Here is a 24,381-nt window from a genome sequence, read left to right as displayed (position 1 = left end):
GTCAGAAAGGGCTTCTCAGAAGAAGAAAAGCCTGAACTTATTATTGAGAACAGAGAAAAGGGTGGATATTCAGACAAGAAGAATAACATGGGCTAAAGTTGGAAACGGCATGAAGAGTTCATTATGGTCACAGGACAAAGCTTGTCTGGGGATGAGCAGAAGGTGCAAGCGGATGCTCTTAGCAGCAAGGGCCAATGAAACATAAGGAGCAAACTGGTATGACTGAGTTCACATTTGGGGGAAATTTTAGGGATGGGGAGGATGGGTTTAGGGAGAAATGTAACCAGGAAGACTGGGAAGAAGACTATTGGAATACGCCAGGCACCAGGATTTGGAAAGCTTTCTGAAGGGGGCAAAATAGTAAATATGTTACGATTTGCAAACGGTGGGGTCTCTGTTGCCACTACTCAACTCTGTCATTTTAGAATGAAAGAAGCCATATATTATATGTAAACAAATGGGTGTGTGTGCATTCCAATAAAACTTCATTTACGAAAATAGGTGAAGTCTGGATTTGGCCTGTGGGCCATGGTTTGCCAACCCCTGGTCTAAACTAAGGTAATGACAGCTGTGAAGACGAGGTCCCTATGGGACTAGTCCACAATCAGTGAGTGGAGGGAGAAGTTTAGAATGAATGACACCAGAATTATGGTTTGAGAAGTACTGTGGTGCTGCAGAAATTATTCAAATGTCAAGTTTTCTTTCTTTTATTTTTATTTTTTTGAGACAGAGTTTCACTCTTGTTTCCCAGGTTGGAGTGCAGTGGCGCGATCTCGGCTCACTGCAACCTCTGCCTCCTGGGTTCAAGTGATTCTCCTGCCTCAGCCTCCCAAGTAGCTGGGATTGCAGGCACCCACCACCACGCCTAGCTAATTTTTTGTATTATTTTAGTAGAGATGGGGTTTCGCCATGTTGACCAGGCTAGTCTCAAATTCCTGACCTCAGGTGACCTACCCGCCTCGGCCTCCCAAAGCGCTGGGATTACAGGCGTGAGCCACCACGCCCAGCAAGTTTTGTTTCTTTCAAGTCCATAACAACCCTACAAGACAAGAGTTATCATTTTTCCCATTTTATAAAGAAGGAAATCAAGGCATTGAAAGTTAAGGTGACTTACCCAATCACCCGTAGGAAGTGGCAGAGCCAGGATTTGAAGCCAGTGATACCTTTATCACTATGCTAAAGCAAAGATTTTGAAGCCCAAGATAACTGGATTTGTATCCTAGCATGAGGACTTGCTTACTGTTGACCTGGGGCTCAAAGCCCAATGTCCTCCAGATAATGGCATCTAATTCTCAAGATTATTGAAAAGATTAAATGAGATAATGCATGTAACATGTATAAAAGGCCTATTGTAACAGATAGCCACTCAATAAATAGGACTTTCTTATTATAGGGTCAATGAGAAGACAGAGGTGCAATTTACTGGAATAAATAACAGGAAGAGCAGGTGAGAAAGTGAAATGACAGCTTTCATCTGAGTATGTTGAGTTTATGGCATCCATGGAAAATAGTTGCCAATAGGATTCTGGAGCACAGGAAGAGACATTAGTTTAGGCAACTATGAAGCCACTGATGAAAATGTCACAGGCCAAGCCACAAAACGAGCATTCTTTAAACATTTGTTAAATAAGTAGGTAAATGAATGAAGACAGTTTAACATAAGAAGAGATGAGGGTTGTAATTAGAACTTTCAAAGACGTCTTACCAGATTCCTTAATTATGCTCTTATGAAACTAATTCTGTCATAGCAAGAAAATTCAAATGGTTGTAAAAAAAATGCTGGGTAAAAGAATCTTGGTGAGAAAAGATATATTCACATATACCACCCCACAGATTACTTGATAATTATAATAGGGAAAAGATAATTGATAAATCTAGCAGATACTGCTTTAACCAAGTGATCCCAACTGAAGATTACTGTGATGGAGTGTTCTGACATAGGGTACCTCCAGATACAATACACTGAGAAGGACACAACAACTTTGTGTAGTTATTGCCAAAATTGTTTTAACTGAATCTAAGCATGAAGAAATAATCAGACAAATCCATATTCTGCAAAATAACTGGTCTAGATTCTTCAAAAATGTTAACATCACAAAAGATTAAAAAGGGAAAAGCCTGGAAAACCATTCTAGATTAAAGGAGAAAATAGAGACATGATGACAGAATTTAATGTGTTATTATTGATTGAAAAAAATAATACAAAGCAGATTACTGAGAAACTGGGGAAATTTGAGTATAGCCTATATTTCATAATAGCATTGCCTTAATGTTTAATTTCCTGAATGTGATCATCGTACTGGGGTTATGTAGAGAACCATCCTTGTTTATAGATAATACTTAGGTATTCGAGGTTTAAGTGTCAGAATGTCAGCAAGTACTCTCAGAAGGTTCAGCAAAAATATGTGTCTGTGTTAGCAGAGAAAGATAAAAAGAATTAAACAGCAGTGATGGAATTTTAACAATTGGTGAATCTAGGTGAAAGAATATGTGTGTATTCATGGTACTATTCTTACAAATTCTTTGTAAATTTGAGGTTTTTCAAAAAAATTCGAAGTAAAAATTATAAGGCCAACTATTTATATTATTGATAATATGGTAGGCAATAAACAAGGGATGAGCAAACTGAAATTTAGAGAGGAAAAGTGACTTGCCGAAGGTGATTTTCCATCCCCTTTCCTCAGATCCAAGCTCCAACTGGGACAGACCCCTGTAGAAAATGTCTCATTAGTTCCTTGTCAGGGTGGCTTCTGAGGGCTTAGCATTGGAAGTTCCCAGCACATCAGAAAGCACAAGGTGGAAGTCCAGGTCTTTCTTCCCTGCCCTCTCCCAGGTTCAGGGCCATGTGTCTGGTAGTAACAGTACCTCTCCACAAGTACAGCTCTTGTTTGGTGGCCCTTGTTCTATGATGCCCATTCTTACTCTTACCTCCCCTAGGGTAAGAGTAAGAATCTTACCCTAGATTCTTAAAGAATCTTAAAGAAAGAGTAAGAATCTTTCCATCCTAGGGGTGCTATCAGCTTCCACTGTTGCTAGTGTCTGGGTGCATTACCAACCTCCACCCCTAACCCTTCTTAATATTTCTCAAAGTAGTTCTTTCATTGAATCTTTTATTTGAACCCCCTGTTGCCTGTTGAGACCCTCATTGATCTAGTGCTACATTTGGTATGTGGCAAAAACTGGATTGAAATCTTCATCTTCTCATTCTCATTCAGTACTTATTTTTCCCCAGTTATCTTATGTAGAGCAATAACATGTTGTATCATATAGGTTTGTATTTATTATTGTCAATCATGTGTAATTCTGTCTGTCTTCCTCCAAATTCTATTTCCACAGCACTTACAACCTCAACACACACAAAGCACCTAGTCAAGGCCTCCTTTGTACCTAGTAGATAACAGAGAATTTCTGCATTTCAGTTTAGATCTCAAGCGTTTTTATTTCTCTTGCATCTCATTTCCAGCTCTGGGGAAAGTGCTAATCACTAAGGACACAATCATAGGCCTGATAGGTACTAATGAGCCCAGCAGAGTGATTAAAAGCATGGCTGGAGTCAGACAGACATGAGTTCAAGTCCTGGCTCTGCAGCTTCTGGATATGTGATCTTGGATGACATTTTTTAACTTCTCTGATCCTCAGCTTCCTCATCTGTAAAATATGGGTAATTTACAGGAATTATCTTATATCATTATTGTGATGATTCAATGAGCCTATACCAATAAGTTATTGAACACTGTGCCTATCATATACTATGTTCTCAGGAAAAATTAGTTTACATATTAAACACAGAGAACGCTACGGATTTTAAATTTCAGCTGTTATATAAACCCTCTTTCATTATCATTTCTACTGAATAGATGGTATTTTAGATTAAAATCAGATACTAATTATTCTAATACTCACATATTGAATTTCTGCCCTGTCAGTATTTCCATGACTGTCTGGAACCAAACAGCTTATTATTTTTTACCTGATTGAGTCTAAAAACTCACAACTCTACACATAATCTAAGAATTATGTATTATAAGCTCTCAATTATTCAGTGGCCGAATATTCAAATGTCTAAGGGTACCACATCCTTGGATATTTTCATTTCAGGTTAGGAAGGGGAAAGTCAATTTGCTAATTATTTTTACCACTCCAATTATAGAAGAAAAAAAGGTGGGGGGGTTGGTGGTAAAGGAAATGAAAATAATCGGCTAAAATTAGGACTTGGGGATTCACTGTGATTTCATTTATACTCACTATCTTCTTATATCCTAATAGCTTGAGTAAACCCCAGATTGGTTTTGTAGTACTCTTAGTGGTTACTGGGTTTGAAAGATCTCTCAAGATTTGCATAATTCATAGTGGTGCCTATGGTGAAGTATCTTCAGAATTCCAAAAGAGGTAGAGTTTAAAGAGTAACTGGGTTGTTTACTTAATTGTAAAATTCCTCAGCTTGTATAGCTCATTCTGAACTTAATTCAGCTTTTCAGATTTTTGAACTTTTTCCCTAAACCTCCTCCAATTATCCTTTACCCAACTAGTATACCAAAAAAAAAAAAAAAAAAAAAATCAACCTTTTATTGAAAGAGTTGCACCTGGCATTGACTGTGGTACCTACTGCAAAACATCCTTTGCTTGATGGTTTCCGATGTAATGGGAAGAATGAAAAGTCTAATATTTGCATAGTGTGCAGTTTCAGGACATCCCATTACGTTGAGCCTATAATCATGCCTAATTAAGGTTATATACTCTGTGTGTTTGTGCTAATTAGCTCATCACACAGAGCTCCTTTCAAAATTGACTTCAAAGGAAAAAGAAAATCATCTACCAAAGTAAGTGACTGCTGAAGAAGAATCTATCAATCATCTCACTTCGAAAGAGAATTAAAGAGAAAGGAAATGATATGCAAAGTGACTGGAAAGAAATTTTAGCTTCATTACCATTAAAGGGTGAAAATATGGGCTGGGCAAGAACCCAGTTAAATAAATGTGGTAGATTAATTTTCAGTCCCTAGGGAACTATAAGTCAATCATAAAATCAGGTTAAAAATGGATGCTTCTGAGCTGTGGACTTTGTCAGTCCTTTAGTGGGGAAACAGAGTAGGTTCCTCCTGGCTTTTCAGTTTACATTGTGAACAGGGTTGTCAGGGAAGCAAAGTTGTATTTGCTGATTTGGATGACAATGAAATGCAGAGCCTGCTTCAGTTGAAGGGTAATCTTTGCCTGTCACAGATTTAATTATATAGAGATGAAAACAAATATTTTTGAATGAATAAATAATAAGTCGGCTGGGCATGGTGGCTCATGCCTGTAATCCCAGCACTTTGGGAGGCTGAGGCGGGCAGATCACTTGAGGTCCGGAGTTCGAGACCAGCCTGGCCAACATGGTGAAACCTCATCACTACTAAAAATACAAAAATTAGCTGGGCATGGTGGTGCGTGCCTGTAGTCCTAGCTACTCGGGAGGCTGAGGCATAAGAATCGCTTGAAGCTGGGAGGCAGAGGTTGCAGTGAGCTGAGATCACACCACTGCACTCCAGCCTGGGCAACAGAGCGAGACGTCTCAAAAATAATAATAATAATAGGCAGAGGTTGCAGTGAGCTGAGATCACACCACTGCACTCCAGCCTGGGCAACAGAGCGAGACGTCTCAAAAATAATAATAATAATAATAATGTTAACTGTGGTCACAAAGCAATTTGTACAGGGAATCTGTGTTCTAATTGCCTAAGCTCTTTACTTTACATGATTACATCTTTTGAATATCTTATCTCCACTTACGGATAATGTTCTGTTATTATATTTCGAATTTTAGACATTATCATCTCTGATTGTCTGTCAATGTCCTTAGCTTCTCACTCCTAAAAGTAAAATTAAAGTTGGATTTTGTCTTTTTTCTTAATCCCTCAGCCCTGTTGTAACACAGCCAGCCACAAATAAATTTAAGTAAGTGGCTTTATCAAAAGCCAAAAATAGATGCTTTCAAAATAGGTAAGCTTCTTATTTTACAGATCAGGAAACTGATATTGAGAAGGTAATTGACTTGCCCAGGGTCACATATTCAGATCTTATTCTTTCATTGTCAAGGAGAAATAAACAGAAAGGGAAGGGTAAATAGTCCCATATTTGACCCACGACACCCTCCCCGCAATGTACCCCACCTGAATGGTACATTCAGGAGTGTACCTTATTTCTATTTAGAATGAGCTGAGATTACCCAGTACCATTTCCATTTTACAAAAGAAGAAACTTCACAAATCACTAATATTTTCTTGTCTTAGTGCAAGGAGAAGGAAATCTTGGACATGGACTACAAATCATCTTTAATGCTGAATGAACCACCCATCTACACCCCAAAACTTGCTAGCTATCTATAAAGAGTAACGTTGGAAGTGCCAAACATTTGATGGAACCCATTTCTTGCATGATATTTGTGGCTGATATAATCTCAGCCTCGAGCATTTATTTCAGTTTCTTGGTTACAGAGACATTGCTTTCATATTTTGAGCTGTGTTATTTTGGGCCCTGCTGTGACTGCCACGTTTCAATGATGCCAGGCCCTAACCCTCTTCATACTTCCAGTTCAGAGGAAATGGTTAAGCCCAAACCTTGAGCACAGAAAATATAGAAAAAGAGTACCTATACTGTTTACAGTGTGAGTGATAGCAGCTGTGATGGTGGAAAAGGGTGTGTTAGGTGACAAGAAATACAGGGTGTTTGCACAGTCTGTGGCAGGCACTGACTCCTAGAGCTAGAAGAAATGTTAGTGAGTTCTGCTGTCTCATTTTAAAGAGAGAATATGAAGGCCCAGGAAGGTGAAATGATTTACCCAAATCACCCACACAGCCTGCTGGTGGCAGAACCAAGATGAGAGTCCAAGGGCCCTTGACTCTAATGTGATTTTCTTCTCACTGCCTTTACCATCATTCACCATCTTCCCCAGAACCTCTTGAACTGGCATGGCTTCTGGCTCTAGTTTTCTGCCCAGTTTGCATCTTCAAACCCAGCCCCACCAAACTTCCTGCTAGGTCTTGGGTACCCACAAACACAAATCAGCAAATGATTTAAGTAAAAAAACATATACATATGGTCTCATAGCAGCATTAATCACAACAGCCAAAGTGGAAACATCCCAAGTGTCCATCAACTGATGAATGGATAAGCAAAATGTACTCTATCTACACCATGGAATATTATTCAGCCATAAAAAGGAATGAAGGTGCATGCTACAACATGGGTAAACTTTGAAAACATTATGCTGAGTGAAATAAGCCAGACACAAAAGGACACGTATTGTACGATTCCACTTATATGAAATATCTAGAATAAGCAAGTCTGTAGAGCCAGAAAGCAGATTATTGATTGCTAGGGAATGTGAGAGGGGAGAATGGGGAATGACTGCTTGGCGGTATGAGATTTCCTTTTCGGGTAATGAAAACGCTCTGGAGCAGCATAGTGGTAACTGTCACATGATGTTGTGAATATACTAAATGCCACTGAATTGTACACTTTGAAACGGTTAAAATAGTCGATTTTATGTTATATGCACTTTACAACACACACACAAAAATACGGTCATATTGACAGATTCTATAGGCATTCACCGTCTCAGAAAGAACACCATTGGTCTTACAGTGTTATTGGCCATGTTTTACTCTCCTCTGAATGTAATCTGGCCAAATCTGAATCCACGTTCCACTTCTTTCCAAGTGTCAAAAGAATGAACTGGTGGACACATCCTTCATGGGCTGAGGCAAGGAAGAAAGATTCTGGCTATTTCTCATAATCTGCAATTCTGATCCCACATCACACTGAACCATCACCAGCCAGAATCTGAGATATGGATCACTGGCTCTGCCCTCTCCTGGGCATAATTTTCTAACAGGTTACTCAGCTGTGGACTAACTAAATGAGATGGAGGGAAGCCATGTTAGAAAACTTTGGCCCAATGAACTGTATTATTCCGGTGTGCTTTAGGAGAATATGATTTAGAAGGAGCTGGTTACATTAAGTAGCTTTCCTTAGTAGACCCATTTCACAGATTATGTTCTAAGAGGAAAATCTCTGGCCCAACACTTCAGCCATAAGGAAGAAACTAAATAATTGTATTTACATGGTCACGTCAGAACCTGTTGAGGGTAATAAGAGTAATGCACTGTAATTAAAACCGAAGCTCTTTGGTTTTTGTCTGGCACACGCATAGAGCTCAGTTTCTGTATGCACCTAATAGGACCATGTCATGGCAATGACATTGTCTGCTTAGAAATCCATTGCTTATATTTTTGTTATTTCTCAACATTATTTAGATTCAGTCTGATCACATAAAGTTCTTGCCACATGCAAAGTTTGAACTTTGTAGTTCTGGACATTTCTGTTCCATCGGTTAAGAAATGCTGACAAGTAGAAAACACCAGAAACGTGTTTCCTGTGCTCTTAAAATATAAGCAGGTCAAGAAGCTTCCATCAAATGCATCTCCTGCATTTCATCCTTTGGATAAGATAGACAATTGTGAGCATGAGAACAAGTAAGTTTATTTGGAATTTTAAGCTCACACACAAAAAAAAGGAGCTAAAGGAAGTTATGATGTTTAAAAATTAAATGTTTGCCACTGGAATTTATTATCCTGATTTATAGGATAAATTCAGTAAGCAAGTTTATGATCATGTTGCCAAATAAATGCAATTCTTTTTCTCATCATTTGTAATCACTATTTCCATTTGAGAAAATAAATCACTTCCAAATTATCTGAATCTCCCTCCAAATAACCAGGCATTTTTTTTTAGTTTAACATCATAAAATGTCTATGTAAGTGAATGCCATTTGTATAACCTGATTTTACTCACTGATTTCACTATCTCCTGTAGCAAAGAAAAACTGAAAAAAAAAGTGAAATCCTTAAGATTTTTATTTTAAGAGAATGAGAGTAAAGAAGAAAATGAGAAGAATAAGAGAAATGACAAACAAATGAAACAAAGGAAGAAAGACAAAACAGAAACTTTAAATGAAGGATAATTTGCATGTATTCAAAGAAGCATCGATTCTGACCCATCTGACAGAATTAATCAGCAATAAGAGAACATTGGTTTTTATTGTGGGTGGAACTTTCCTAAAATTCCCAAAACCTCTTGATATCACAAAACCCCAAAAAAGTGCTCTGCTAGATGTTTTTATACAAAGAATGTACAGATAATGTCACTCTAGTACTAAATTTAGCAAATAAAATTGATTGATTGATAAGATTCATTGAATCTATTTTAGAGCCTTTAACTCAAATTTCTTCAGCATAAATGGTTTTTTGAAGTTGCAAACCTAAAAGGAAATTCTTACTTAGATTTAATCATGTTTCTGTTGACACTGAGTTAGATAACAACTTTTTAGAAATTTATAGCAGTTTGAGATGTTACCAAGATTCACTGCCTCAAATCGTGTCGTTCCTGCAGAGAGACCTCAATTTGAAGCTTTAAAGTTTGAAAACTCATCACAAAATGTACAAATTATTTCTATAAAATATTTTCAATAAATTCTGTGTTAATCGATCCTACCCACAGTTTTCCAGCAAACATTTAGCCAAGCTAAAGGACATAAGAGGAAGATAAGAATTTCTCATGCTCTCTAATTCCAATTAATCACACTGGATTTAGTCATAGCATATGAAAAGTAAGAAAGGACACCTGTAAAATGCATAAAGTAGTTACCCAAGATTTAAGAGGTTTTAGTTATAGGCCTGGCTCTGATGCTGCCTAAATGTGAATTATTTCAGTTATATAATTGCATCAGAGTTTTTCTCACCTGAGAGATAAGGAGGCACTATTAGGAAGGATCTCTTACTTTCAACTCTCAACAATTTTTAATTAAAAGTGTATTTTCCCTTCATGATACATAAATTTTAAAATCAGATTAGAAAATCATATTTAGAGTATGATCTGCTTTGTAAAATTAAACCAAAAATATATGCAGAATTATATATAGTAACATCTTAGTGATGCTTACATAATTTTTACATAAAATTTTTATTTTCTTATTTTACCTATCTGTATTTTCCATTTTTATGAATGTATAGGTGTTATTTTGTGGTTAGAAAAAAAGATACTACAAACAACAAAAATTAAGTCCTTTTAATGTTTACATAACACTAAGTATATGTCAGGTCATCAGAACTTTGGCATTCTGGTTTTTGGAGAAGTTGAAAGGAGATAAGAGATGGATTTAGCTTCTTCTCTTTCATGCAGAGATTTGAAATCCAAGATTAGTCTTTACGAGAACTCTAGCTTCTAGAATATACACCAAAGAAGCAATTTCTCTAGCACAATGTATTATACCATCGGCTTCTCCACTTTTTTTACTCCATCATCATCACAATAACCGTAAAGCACTTCTTGTGTTAACTTTCCTGAAATGCTATAAAAGATACTGTACACATTAAGAAACACATTCTTTTCCCCAAAGATAAATTACATTATTGGATATGGTCCATCGGACATGCAAATAAGTGGATTATGTGACCTATATAAGAGTGACACTTTAGTGGAGCAAAATTTTTTTAAGCTTTTGAAACCACAACCAAGGTATTAAAGACATCCATCATAGGTAAATTTTAGAAAGAGGTAAATTTGTTTAATATTTACCTGAGCTATCTGGGCCCAAACTCATTGAGACCTTGAATATGGGAATCAGAACTTTAAGGTTCATCACTTACTGGTTGTGACCCTCAAAGGCAGAGAGCTAAGCCTGGCTCCACATCAACTGCTGACTTTGCATTTTCTGAGTGCATGTCCTCAGTTTCTAACTTTACAGAAATCATACAAGATACACCAAGCAGGTCAGGCAGATTACCTTCAGTTTACAGTGGACTTCAGATGTCAAGGGTTAAAACTGTCAGAATCAGGTATCAGATAATTCCCAGAAATTCCACATTCCGTATAATAAATTAGACATGACCTTGAGCATACCATGGGCAGAAAATTAAGGGACCAATCTTATGCAATTTTAGAATAATTCTCTGGCTGATTCCTCTCTGTCAGAATAATATTCCTACTTAAAGATACTTTTCTGTCTGAGCTATAGGAGTATAGTCCAAGGCTCCCGACCATGCCAGCCTCTTCTCTGGCAGAAGGAGGCAAAAGAACGAAAAGAGGCTCATCTTTCTTTAGCACGTGGAGCCCTTTTATTTACCTAAGTTTAATACAATAGTATAATATTTAAGGAGACATCTCCACCAGTAACAAGGAGAATCCCAGGGAAATGTAAGCATGGCTGGCTCCCCACAGCTCATCATAGCTTCAAGAAACTCTCAGTAATGAAAGGTCAATTGTTTCATCTTTACAGGAAGGTGAATATAAAACTGCCAGTCCAAGTGACTGTAACCCTTCAAATATGTCAGTTTAGAAGGCTATAATTTTCCAGTGATGCTGTCCTTGTTCAGAACATCTCTGGGATACCTCTTGGAATTATTCTCACTTTTACAGGGGAGAAAAAATGCAGTGTGTTATTACTTTGTGATCGTGTCTTCGTTTTGCTACAAAGTGGAAAACACCTGGTTTGGTCACCAACTGTCCTTAGTTAATGAGATAATTGTTGGGGGAAAAATCAAATTCACATTCAAACAATAAATAAGCGCTGCCTTTCAAGATATTGCAAAGATTGTGCTACAGGTCTTTGAATACCAGAAACATTTTCAGTTATGGCAGTGTACCACTAGAAAAAGAAATGAGCTATTACATTTTGAGAATTGAGGAGAAGGCATGTTCCTGCCTTACAACCGTACAAGGCAAGTAGAGATGGAGAGGAAGGAGATTTCCTCCTTACCTACCACTTGTGCAGGACTGCAGCCGAGTATCAGGCCCCCCTGGGGGATCAGAGCAGGTGTGATGACAAACTTTTACCAGGCATAATTCGAATAACCGCACTAGAACCTAAAGAAAAGATAACGCATACAGGCAGGCATATAGAGCACAAGAAGGAAACCAGGCAGGCAGCTGGATACGTCTTCATTGGGAAGGTCGGCCCACAGATGGGTGAGCCCCAGCTCCCAGGATAGAAAGATAAGAGTTTGGGTCAGGGCTTCTGGCCTCAGCGAAAAGAACTGGTCAGAGCAAGGCAGCCAAGAGAGCCAAAGCAGAAACTCAGTCCTCTCAGATCCAAGCAAAAGGGACCGTGGAAAAGCTGGGCCTTACCTGACTATGGAGGCAGTCCAGTGGCCATTTCCAAGACCAGGAGCCATGTGAGAGCTCAGCGATGTGAAATTCAATGAATCCAAGTCTTAGATAATGACTAGGGCTAAGGCTCTTTCAACGAAGTACTGAGACGTAAAACCTTTATAACTTCAATTAGGACTGAGGTGAAACAGAGCCCAGAGTGAGGTGAGACAGATGGGGGAGCTGAGATATTAGGAACACAGATGAAAGAAATTGATCAAGATAGAGATAAAAGACATAAATAAAGTCTGCTTAGATGCCCAAGCATCTAAGGAGCATCAGAGGGAGGCTCAAGGTCTCTCTCCGAAGAGACAAAAACTAATTTAAATTCTGATACGATTATTTTACTCTATTGGCAAACCTCACATGAAAAATTCCATGTTTCCTTTCCTTTCTGAGTTTATTGTCCTTCAAAAGATGCTATTGTATTCCATGGATTGCTGGGATTTGCCAGTTACTTTTTTTCTTTTTTTAATTCAACTATCCAAGGTTAGTAGGGTTGAAACTAGACCGTGGTTTTCAAACAGCAGACGAATTGAGACCAGACTACATTCTAAACTCCCCCACCTTCTGGTTTCATTACGCTCTTGAAACCCAAGTCAATTTTATAAAAAGGGTTGATAAAACTGGTCTTAATTCTTAGCAAACCTGACCCAGTTAGAACTTGAAGCTGGAGTGAATTCAGTTTTAATTTGGGGTGCAGTGCTGACAGTAGAAGTGAAACTAAATTTGTGCAAATGTGTAAGAACTGAAGAGGAGGAAAAAATTATTATTAAATGATAAATATATTAACCCAGATCTCTGAGCAATGAGTGGACAACTGGTAAAAATATATATATATATATATATATATTTCCAAATCTAAAAACCCAGAAATTACTCTAAGATCATAATTCTAAAATAATGTTTCTGATTAAGTTCAAACTTTCCAAGAACATTCACCCTTGATCTGAAACTGAACCTTGAGAAATTTCAAACTAAAAGTCATCATAAACTCCTGGCATGAGAATTATGTTTTCATGATGGAACTATAGTGTAATCATTGTCAGTTACTAATTACAATCTTGAGACAGAGTCAATGGGGCCAAAAAAGAAAGAAAGGGAGAGGAGAGAGAGAGAGAAAGGGGGAGAGAGAGAGAAAGGGGGAGAGAGAGAGAAAGGGCGAGAAAGAGAGGAGGGAAGAGGGAGGAAGGGAGGGAGGGGGGAGGAAGGAAGGAAGGAAGGAAGGAAGGAAGGAAGGAAGGAAGGAAGGAAGGAAAGAAGGAAGGAAGGAAGGAAGGAGGGAAGGAAAAGAAGGAAAGAAGGAAAGGCAAGAATTAAGTTCATGCATTCTCAGAGCAAGTTACTTTGACCCTTGGAAATAAGACACTATTAGTCTTATTCTGAATGCTTCTCAGAAACATCATTTTTCTTGGTGTGACATCTGACATTTGGATCAATCCCAGAGAGCTCTGTCACAAAATAATGGGATCGATATTGATATCCAATGTCCACTGTCATCATTTCTCTAAGCCAAGATTCCCTAACCTCAGAACTGTTGATATTTTGGACCAAAATTGGATTAAACAAGCACGAATTTTGTTAGAGGAATGTCTCTAAAAAAATATGGGGAGGGAGATGAGAAAATCTAGAAGAACCATCAGATCATGATGAAAATTTGACCCCTAAGTGAAGGATAGAAGGAAGAGAAGTTGGGTGGAAGGGGTCTAGAACCTAGTGAAATCTAAAAGGTTCCTGACAAGACTGTCAGGGCATCTTGATCTGAGGTGAGCACCTGGAACAGGCTTGCTTTAGCATTCCCGCCCTGCTCAGTCACTGGCTGGAAGCAGCTTATAGGAAGCAAGACCTCAGCATAAACAGAGCACCATAGACTGAATGTTTCTGTCCCACCAAATTTCAGACTTTAAATCCTAATCAATTGGATCGTATTTGGAGGTGGAATCTTTGGGTGGTGACTAGATCATGAGAGCAAAACTCTCATGAATGGAATTAGTGCCTTCATAACAGAGACCCCAGAGAGTTCCCTCTCTCTTTCTCCCACCATGTGAACACAAAGAGAGAAGATAGCTGTTATGAACCAGGAAGTTATCTTCTCTCACCAGACACCAAAATGACAATTGCCTTGCTCTTGAACTTCCCAGGCTCTAGAAAAACAAGAAATGAATTGTAGTTTATAAACCACTCCGTTTATGGTATTGTTATAGCAGCCTGAATGGACTAAGACACAGGGCAATGGATGCCACAGTGAAGCGGCTTGGGCCTTTGGTCCATTACACTGCTTATAGGAGAGGGTCTGTAAGGCTTATTCTCATGGATGCCATAGTCCATCCCTTATGCCATGTTGATCCGCTTGTCCACAAAAGTTCAGGCAGCTCTTCTTTAGTGATTCCTGTGAGCCTTTCTTCTTCAGAAAAAAACTCAGAAGAGGGAGATTAATGGGATGGACAACTCCCATCACTGCGATTGATCAAGGCCACAACTGGTCCTCCTCTCTCCCTCCTCCCCAAACCATTCTAAATGCCTTTCCCTCATTCTCAGCTATCATCTCGGCAGGTCTTGGTGGTTTACCTGGTCATGTGATCCAAGCCTTAATACCTGAGGAGTGTGTGCCCTTAAGAATCATACCCTTCACTGTTTGGAGTTGTTACACGGTTGTTCACAGTTATAATGGGACAAGAATACCAGGAAACACCTAAGTGGATCACCTGTTTTCCACCTGTATTCCTCCCTGTCACCATTGTATAGAACCAGCCTTGGTCTCCTTGATTGGGACCTATTATCCCTGCCTGTATTTTAACTCTGATTCCTGCCTGTTGGTCCTTGGAAACAGGACTCCAAAGTGTCCTACCGGCCTCTGTAATGTGTGGTTTAGTGGGACACTTGTGCCTTCTAGCAAGAATGTGCACCCTTGGGGGACCAAAGTAGCAAAGGCAGGAAGCACAAAATCCCCAAATGGGTTATTGGAAGCTATGGTAGATGGACCCACTCTGCTTCCACCTCTTCACTTCTGAACTCAAGTTCTCCTCTTACTGAGGATATGGTATTATATAGGAGTCTCTGATTTAATAAATGCATTGCATCCTTAAGGATAATAGCCCATTCTTTCTAAGTGTTTCCTCCATACTAACATTTTAGCTGCAACTTTTGAAGGCCATTGCAGAATCCTATGATGCCAGCTGCCTATTGGGTACACAATGTGATATGACCAGTGGATCCCATGGACATGAGTCCATTTCAAACCTCCTTTGATGTAAAGTGGGTCCATTGGTCAGATGATATTAAGAGTGAAGTTCTATGTACACGGACCAGGCATTCAATAAGTCCCAGGATAATAGTGTTGATATGATGCCCCAAAGGCAGAAAAAGCAAATCCACCCTCAAAATAGTTATCATTCCCTGTGAAGATGAACCACTGGCCCTTTCAAAATTGAAAGGTCTCAGTGTAATCAACCTGTCACCCAATTGTGCCATATGAGAAGCTTGGTGTTGCTAACAATTTGTACACTCATTAAAATAAGTCACTAAATCTACTTTGGTAAGTGAAAATTCATACTACTGAGCCAAAATGTCATTTCCATCTCTTCTACTGTATTCATATGTCCAGCATATCAGTTCTGGGGTGACCAGTAATGAAGGCTGGCTAATGTCAAATGACCAAATCACTTTGTTCATTTGGTTGTTCAGCGCCTTTTCCATAGTGGATGCTTTCTGGTGGGCATTAATGTAAGATACAAAATCTTTGCACTTTGTGCCCACTTCCATATGTCTAGCCGTAAGATTCCAAAGACCTCCTTTTCTCTAACCTTCCTTCCAGGTTCTTGACCAGATGGCCAGGCCATTGGTCACCTTCCAGGATCTATATTCTCATTTCAGGCCACTTCTCCTTCCACACAAATGGATGATCGGGTACATGGCTCATGTCTATGTCCATTGGGAACACTTTTCCACCTGACTGCCTTCAGGGCCGCCCCTGAATTAGGCTATAATGCAGCTACTGTCAATGTTCAGTTTGTACCCAAGTACCAAGCCAAGCCACCTGTAAACAAAACTACGGCTTTTTCCTCCTCTTTCAGTTGGTCAGCTGAAACACCAATTATAATCCCAAATTTGGCCATAGGCGCAAGCTGAGGGAGGGGCCCTGGTGCAATTGTGGTGGGTGATGTGGGAGTCTGGGCCACCTGTTTGTTTAGCTTGCTCATATCCTCTCATTCTTCTTGGATCCATCTCAGATTTAGTATTTCCACCTTATGATGGACTGTTTCTGGGTCCATATGACTTTATGGCTTGGTGAAGCCAATAGAACCCAGTTTATAATGAGAAGTCCCAGATGCACAGTGACTTGGAGTCCTGTGGTCAAGGGTTCTACCTCTATCATGGTCCAGTAACAAATCAAGAGCTTTTTCTCCAAGGACATATTATTCCCTGTTGAAAAGGGCCTGACTCCAGAATCCCAAAGGTCTTCATTATGATTCTCCTGCTGGAGCTTACCATATACTCCACACTGCATCTTTTCTACCACTGATGCCTTTGACACAATAGGATCTGCCAGATTACATGACCCAAATAGCACAGGGTGCTGCACCACAGCCTGGACCTGCTGTGGTGCCCTTTCCTGCTCTGAACAGTACTCAAAGCTAGCAGCCTTCCATATCATCTGGAGCATGGGTGGAAGCAATATCCCTAGATGTGGGATGTGTTGCCTCCAGAACTCAAAGAGTCCTACCAGATGTTGTTTTATTTGTGATAGGGGATATAAGATGCAGCAATTTTTCTTTTGCTTTGGAGGGGATATCCCAGCATGCGCATGACTACTGAACCTCTAAAAGTCTTCACTGAAACTTCCCAACCACTAGAGCACATATGTTTTCCCAAGACACCACACACTAGTCACCTCTTGCTCAACTTGTCCAATCATCGTGATGTTGTCAATGTAATAGATCAGAGTGATGTTCTGTGGGGTGTTCAGGCAGTCCAGTTCCTTCAGACTCACCATCACAGAGGGTGGCAGAAACATAGACCTGAGACAAAATTGTAAATGAATATTGTTGTCCCTCCCACACGAATGCAAACTGTTTCTGATCGTCTTTTCTAATGGGAATGAAAAAGAACATATTCACCAAATCAGTGTCTGCATACCGTGAACCTGAGGCCTTATTAAAATGCTCTAGGAATGATACCACACCTGGGATAGCAACTGCTCTTTGGGCTGATGCTTGATTAAGTCTATGGCAGTCTAGAGGACCGCCAGAATCTGTTCAGTTTCTAAGGAACGAGATTGGTGAATTAAATAGAGATAAAGTAGGAACCACCACCCCTGCATCCTCTAGACCTTTAATGATGGCATTTATCTTCACCATCCTCTCACTCCAAAATATATGATATTTTGGATTTATTATCTTGAATGAAGTGAGAAAGATGTTGGACAATTTGAAAAGTTTCAATTTAGCCTACTTTAATAGCTCATATTCTACAGACCAGGAAACCTATGTGGGGGTTACTACAATTTCCAAATATATCAACTCCAATTGTACATTTAGGGACAGGGAAAACAACCACCTCTGGATGGGTTCTTAGGATTCTATCTATTACATGACCCCCACAGGCTGTCATTCTAACAAGGGGTGCCATGATGACACTTTAGGTCTCCAAGTACTGATGTCAGCTCAGACCCTGTGTCCATTAATCCCAAACATGAGTGGTTGTTCCCCTCTTCCTCATCCGTGTAAGGGATCATAAGTCCCTTGGGGAAGGACTGAGGGAATTATCTCAGTATATTCTTGCCATAGTGCTGAAGGGTCTTTCCTCCTAGTACCAGGCCACTTCTTCAGTCAATGGGTTACAAATCTGAAAATTGGCTCAAGTTCAGGAACTGCACGAAGGATTGTGGCTTTTTATTGGAGCAGTTGTTCTCAGTCTCCTGATCCTCTGCTTTTACCTGTATTTTTTTTTTCTTTTTACAGTCAGCCTCCTGGCTTCCCAGAGCTCCATCATCCTCATAGATGTCAACAAACTCAACTCTGTGACTACCTCTCTTGCCATAATCCCTTACCTGCAAAGGAGGAAACCACTGTGGTGCTCGTGCCCCTCTCACCAGCATATTCCTTATAACCCTAGTGAATGATTTTCCCTCTGGTCCCTGTCATGGAACATCAACCTCCTCTTGGTGGGTATTCTGGTCTCACATAATATATCCATTCCAGCATGTCTACCTCTTCAGTCCCTTTATTCGTCTACCATCTGCCACGGTAATTCAGGCACTTCCACTTCATGAGAGTTGGCTATTTTTTTATCCAGCCTTCTAAGAGCCACCCAGCAATAAGTTTGCCCTATCACCCAACAACTTTTCTAGGGTGTTAAATATCAGGTCTCAAGAAAGTGCCCTTAGGTCAATGAATTCTTGCTTATCTAGTCTTACATTTTAGCTTCTTTGATCAAGCACCCTCAAAATCAAATCCTAGGAGTATTCCCCTGGCTTCTGCCAATTAATGCTGGCAAACTATTGCAATTCCTTAGGCATAGAGTCTCTTTCTTAACTTACCAGGCCCAGCATGACCTCAATCCTAGTTATTGGCTTGGCAGGCAAGAGAGGAGGTGGGGGCAGATTCTGAAGTGGCACCTCTTACAGGGGTGAGATTTCTATAGCATCTTCCAGCACTGTAGAACTGCTAGCCTTTACTATGGAAGGTGAGCCACATCTGCAAGCCCAGAGGATCTGAGGGGGTTGAAGAATGAACATCCTCAGGGTGCCATCCAGATGTCCCCATCCCATGTTGCAGTATTCTGCAACAGGGTCCCACCAGGTCCCTGACCTTTGCATAATATACCTGCTTTGGTTGAGCATTCAAACATCTCTGAAGCTCTGTGACTCTAACAATTGAGTCTTCATTCTGCCCCTCAGCTACATCTATCCTACTGCTGGGGATCTGGGCCACTTTGAGGGTGATCACAGAGGTTTTCTGGCTCACAAACTTAGCAATAAACTGCCTCCACTCCTTAGTCTGCCAACATCCTTTTGTGGGGCATTAAAGAAACTGTCTCTGTATGCATTATTCCCTCCATATTTTTTAATATCTTGGATCGCTGCACCTTACTCACTACTACCCTCCACCTGAACATTTTCACGGGCCACCAGTGGTGAAACATTTAGCAATTTGTGCCAGGGACAATCTGTAGTCGCCTGCTAGCCAAGACTGTGTCCTTTTCACCTGCTGTTTGGTGGAAAAGCCAGTCCCAAATTCCCAGCTTACAGCCTGTTTCCTCTGAAAAACAAGTGCCAAAATGGGATTAAACATGCAAGGATTGTATTAGGGGAAATGTCTGTGAGATAAAATGAGGAGGGAGCTGGAAAAGGCTGGGAGAGACATCAGACCGTTATGCAAGAATAGGCCTGATCGAGAGACGGAAGGAAGGCTGGGTGGAACCACCCCCAACTGCCACGTAGTAGAGGAAGGTTCAGAAAAGCCTCCAGAGAATTATCATGCTAAAAACAGCTATCCACGGAGTCCTGCATCTCCCAGGAAGGGGCTGCCTCAGTATCCCTGACTCATTCAGTCATTGGCTAGGAACAGCCCATGGCAAGCTTGAAAGTTTTTAACCCACCCTGGCTAACATGGTGAAACCCCATCTCTACTAAAAATACAAAAAATCAGCTGGGCGTGGTGGCGGGCGCCTGTAGTCCCAGCTACTCGGGAGGCTGAGGCAGGAGAATGGCGTGAACCTGGGAGGCGGAGCTTGCAGTGAGCCGAGATGGCGCCACTGCACTCCAGCCTGGGCGACAGAGCGAGACTCCGCCTCAAAAAAAAAAAAAAAAGAAAAGAAAGTTTTTAACTGCACCACGAATACAGGGATGGACGTCAGAACACAGCATCTGGGGACTTTGGTCAGTTATGCTCCTTGTAGTTGGAGGTCTGGAAGCCTGGAAGTTTGTGACTTTTTTACTGTGAGCTCATCTTACTGGAGTTGTTTACTGTTGACATTCCAGGACATTCGGGTATGGAGATGTTCTTATCAGGCAGTTTCTAGTTTGCTTCTGTTGGAGCACTATGTGTTTTACCAGATAAAGACTACTTTTTTTCTTTTTCTTTTTTTTTTTTTTGAGACGGAGTCTCGCTCTGTCGCCCAGGCTGGAGTGCAGTGGCGCCATCTCGGCTCACTGCAAGCTCTGCCTCCTGGGTTCATGCCATTCTCCTGCCTCAGCCTCCCGAGTAGCTGGGACTACAGGCGCCCGCCACCACGGCTGGTTAGTTTTTTGTATTTTTAGTAGAGACGGGGTTTCACCGTGTTAGCCAGGATGGTCTCAATCTCGTGACCTCGTGATCCACCCACCTCAGCTTCCCAAAGTGCTGGGATTACAGGCGTGAGCCACCATGCCTGGCCAATAGACTACTTTTAATGTCATTTCCTTGGTTTGGCTTACCTACTCTGTGCAGGGAGTTCTAATTCAAACCCCGTGGACTTTTGTAGTAGGCTTCCTTGCAGCCTCCCCAAACAAGACAGAGTTTTTCTAATCTCTGCTTCATGGGTATGCACCACAGTCATTCATGGTTCCTATGTGTATGCAAGAAATGAAATTCCGTATTTCCAAATAACTAAAAGTGAAACTGGAATGTTCCTAAAAAAAGAAATGATAAATTATTGAGGTGATGAGTATCCCAATTACTCTGATTTGATCATTACATGTTGTATGCTTCTATCAAAATATCACATGTACCCCTAACTATGTAAAACTAGTATGTATCCATCACAATTAAAAATTTTAAAATTTTAAAAAAGAAACTGGTCCCAGGTTTTATCTTAATATTAATTTTCAGGCCAGCCTTGGTGGCTTACATCTGTAATCTCAGTACTTTGGGAGGCCGAGGCGGGAGGATTGCTTGAGGCCTAGAGTTCGAGACCAGGCTGGGCAACAAAGTAAGACCCCGGCCAGGAGCAGTAGCTCATACCTGTAATCCCAGCTCTTTGGGAGGCCGAGGCATGTGGATCACCTGAGGTTGGGAGTTCAAGACCAGCCTGACCAACATGGAGAAACCCCATCTCTACTAAAAATACAAAATTAGCTGGGTGTGGTGGCACATACCTTTAATCCCAGCTACTCGGGAGGCTGAGCCAGGTGAATCACTTGAACCTGGGAGGCAGAGATTGCTGTGAGTTGAGATCGTGCCATTGCACTCCAGCCTGGGCAACAAGAGTGAAACTCCGTCTCAAAAACAAAACAAAACAAAGCAAGACCCCGTTTCTACTAAATAAATAAATAAATATTTAAAAGATTAATTTCCAGCAACGGGACCATGAGTCAAAGAATGTTATGGCTTTTGATATATATGTAGAAAGTATTAGGCAAAATGCATCAGTTTACATGCCCATCAGCAGCCTACAGATTTTGCAACTTTTCTAACATACCTATCTTTTAAAAAAAAACTGCTAATTAAATAAAGGTGAAAATTTTCTCATTGTTTTATTCTGTTTTTATTCATTGATTTTGGGTCATAAAACTGAGCATTAAATGACCAAAGAACAACAGTGACCTGAGGTGCTGACCTGAGGACTGTTTAATAATAGTCCACAGAATGGTCAGGATGAAGACCCAGTTTCTCTGAAGGTTGCTGTCCACCTCTTGAATCTTCCACCACTTGCACCCTGCTCTTTGGTCAGACCAATCCTGTGAACCTACGAGGCTCTCTGAAACTTTGATTTTCTCCTTCTGCCTGAGCTGCCCTGTTTTTCATTAACCTGATGAAGATCTACTTTTTCCATGCAGTCTTTCCCCTCTTCCTTTTCCCTCATCTCCACCCCGGTAGATTACCAACCACTCTTCTGCCATGACTGTATCTTATAGTTACTTCTGTCAACATCAACAACATTCCATTGCCCTTGTTAATTTGCAGATCTTCTCCCCATATTCTATTCCTTAAAGTCAGGAACCACCTTGGTTTTATTGTTATGCCATCAGGATTTTGAACAGTAAGTGTGCACACAGTAGATATAATAAATAAAGTGTTTCAGAATTATCTATGAGAGGGGAAAAAAAGTGGCATAGCTTTACATTCATGTGTTTTTTTTTTTCTTTGTCTGCCCTCTTTGCATTTCTTTTCTTTGGCCAATCAGCACACTCAAGTGTCTACCCATCTTATGTTAGCTTCTATAAGGCAACAACAAAACCCTCCTAAAAGATTAAACGGTCTAAGCCTAAAAGGTTTCCTAAAAGCCTAAATAGTCTGAGTTCACATGTTTTGGAGGTTCCAGGCAGGTATCAAAAAATCACAATGAAAACTCAAATAATCAGGCACCAAAATGTTTTTTTAAATGCAGATATACAGTGTTAGATTGAAAAACATATAGATGCCAAATCAGAACTTTCCATTTTAATCTAGACACACAGCCCTACTTTTACTAGGATGCTAGCAGGAATGCTGCTAAGACTCAAAGCTGCTCTTATGAATCTGTAACTTCTAAATTGTATTAGAGTTGACAGCACTTGCTGAGCCTCTGCTGTGCATGAAGAGGAGGCTTTAAATGGTTTCCTGATGTCCATGGAAAAGAGACTTCCAATGGGATTGAAATTGATTAAACAATAATAGAATGCCATTTTTAAGATTCATATATCACAGCCTTTTTAGCTTTAGGTGAAAGCAACCTGAAGTGAAGTTATAACTTTCATGAACATATACACAACCCTGGCCATCTCCAGCAGACAGTGCAGCAATGCTCTTTCTCTCTCATTCCCAGAGTAAAAGTAGCTTAACAAAGAGCATGGAGTGTAAAAGGGAAGTCCCAAGGAGAAGGCCTTCATCCCTTTTACCACCTCTATTCTCCACAGTTCTAAGCCCTAACACTGGTCCAGAAGAAAACTAAATCTTGTCACGTACTTGAATGTGGACCATTACTTTAACCCTAAAAATGCATGAGGAATTGGATCTGCTTGGAGGAAATCACATAAAAACATTTGTAAGCTGAAAATATGTTAAAAACATTTTAAAACATAATAACCTAGAGTTTCTGTGGCTTTGCTAAGCCAAAAGAGGGGAAAAAAAAGGAAAGAAAACATACTTCTCATTTCTAGATTTGCATCATCTGGAGTAACTGAATATATGCCCAAGAGACTTCCTTGGGTCTCAGGCTCCAATAAAGTTGAATTTAAAAGAATTTGCACCTGCTCATTTTTCCTACAACTTATAAAGTTATGAGGGTGAGTGGAATTACATCTATAAAACAGAAGAGAGTCTTGAAGCAAAGTCTGGTCAGGAGAGAAAAGGAAGCCAGAAAGGCTGCCTAACAAAATCCCTGCTTCTCTCCTTTCACCCTACAGCCCCTCCGTCAGCAAGTACAGTTGAGTTCAAGGCACCTCCTTATTTAAGTTACTTGAGTGACTTGAGTTCCTGTTCAGTTTTGTTTGGTCCTGGAAGATGGACTAATCAGAATCGAACATAAAATCACAGGGGGTACTCACAGACTCTAGACCTACCTAAAACAAACTGATAAGTGTTGTCATTGACTCCTACTTTCTTTACCAGGAATTATTACTCACCTGTGCACCATGTAATCTGAACTAGAAGAAAGTACCATAATGGAAGACATTACCCATAATGTTTACAAGAGGAGACAAGAAAGATGGTTGTGAACAAAACTTATGAAAGCAGGTATTTATATGCCCATACATAGTATATGGGTAATGAATTAAATGATTTTGATTTTCGTTCACACAAAGATAGTGGAATAAGACTGATGCTTTGGATGTAGAAAAGAAAGATTAGATCATGATCAAAAGAAACCAGTGTAAAAGAAGATGAGGGCAGAAAAGCACTCTGTTACAAAGTTATATACCCGCAAGGAATGTGACTCATAAAACCAAATGGATCCATGAGGAGATTATTTATATTCATTTTTTGTTATTTTTATTACAAAATCTATGCATGTTAAGTACAGAAAATTTTTAAGAAACTCATATAAACAAGAGAATTCCTATACCCATAAATAATGTGTTAGCAATGATATATGTATGCATACTAAACCATGAGCAAAGGACCCTAGCTGTCTTGTTCACAGCTGATAACTCAGTGGATATCCTTTGGATGAATGAATTTAAGATGTTTTTTCTATGCATATATACATATAAAATGGAGTTATCCCATACACACTATTTTGCACTTGACAGTATATGACAGACATAGTTCCATGTCGAATTATCTCCATGTCAGTATAT

The 24,381-nt window shown here is 40.0% G+C and overlaps 1 long non-coding RNA gene across 1 annotated transcript; it reads right to left on the bottom strand.

The window, feature by feature from the left end:
- Positions 1 to 878: 878 nt before the first annotated feature.
- Positions 879 to 21,837, bottom strand: LOC107973895 (uncharacterized). Its single transcript, XR_001716405.3, has 4 exons — positions 21,259 to 21,837; positions 18,721 to 18,894; positions 17,074 to 17,200; positions 879 to 3,648 (listed from the first exon to the last, which is right to left on the bottom strand). It is a non-coding gene; the product is annotated as an uncharacterized LOC107973895 (long non-coding RNA).
- Positions 21,838 to 24,381: the final 2,544 nt, after the last annotated feature.

Source organism: Pan troglodytes, chromosome 13 (assembly GCF_028858775.2).
Source record: "Pan troglodytes isolate AG18354 chromosome 13, NHGRI_mPanTro3-v2.0_pri, whole genome shotgun sequence".
NCBI classification, from domain to species: domain Eukaryota; kingdom Metazoa; phylum Chordata; class Mammalia; order Primates; family Hominidae; genus Pan; species Pan troglodytes.
The sequence above is the reverse complement of the archived record's forward strand: the minus strand, read 5'-3'. Positions and strand labels throughout refer to the sequence as shown.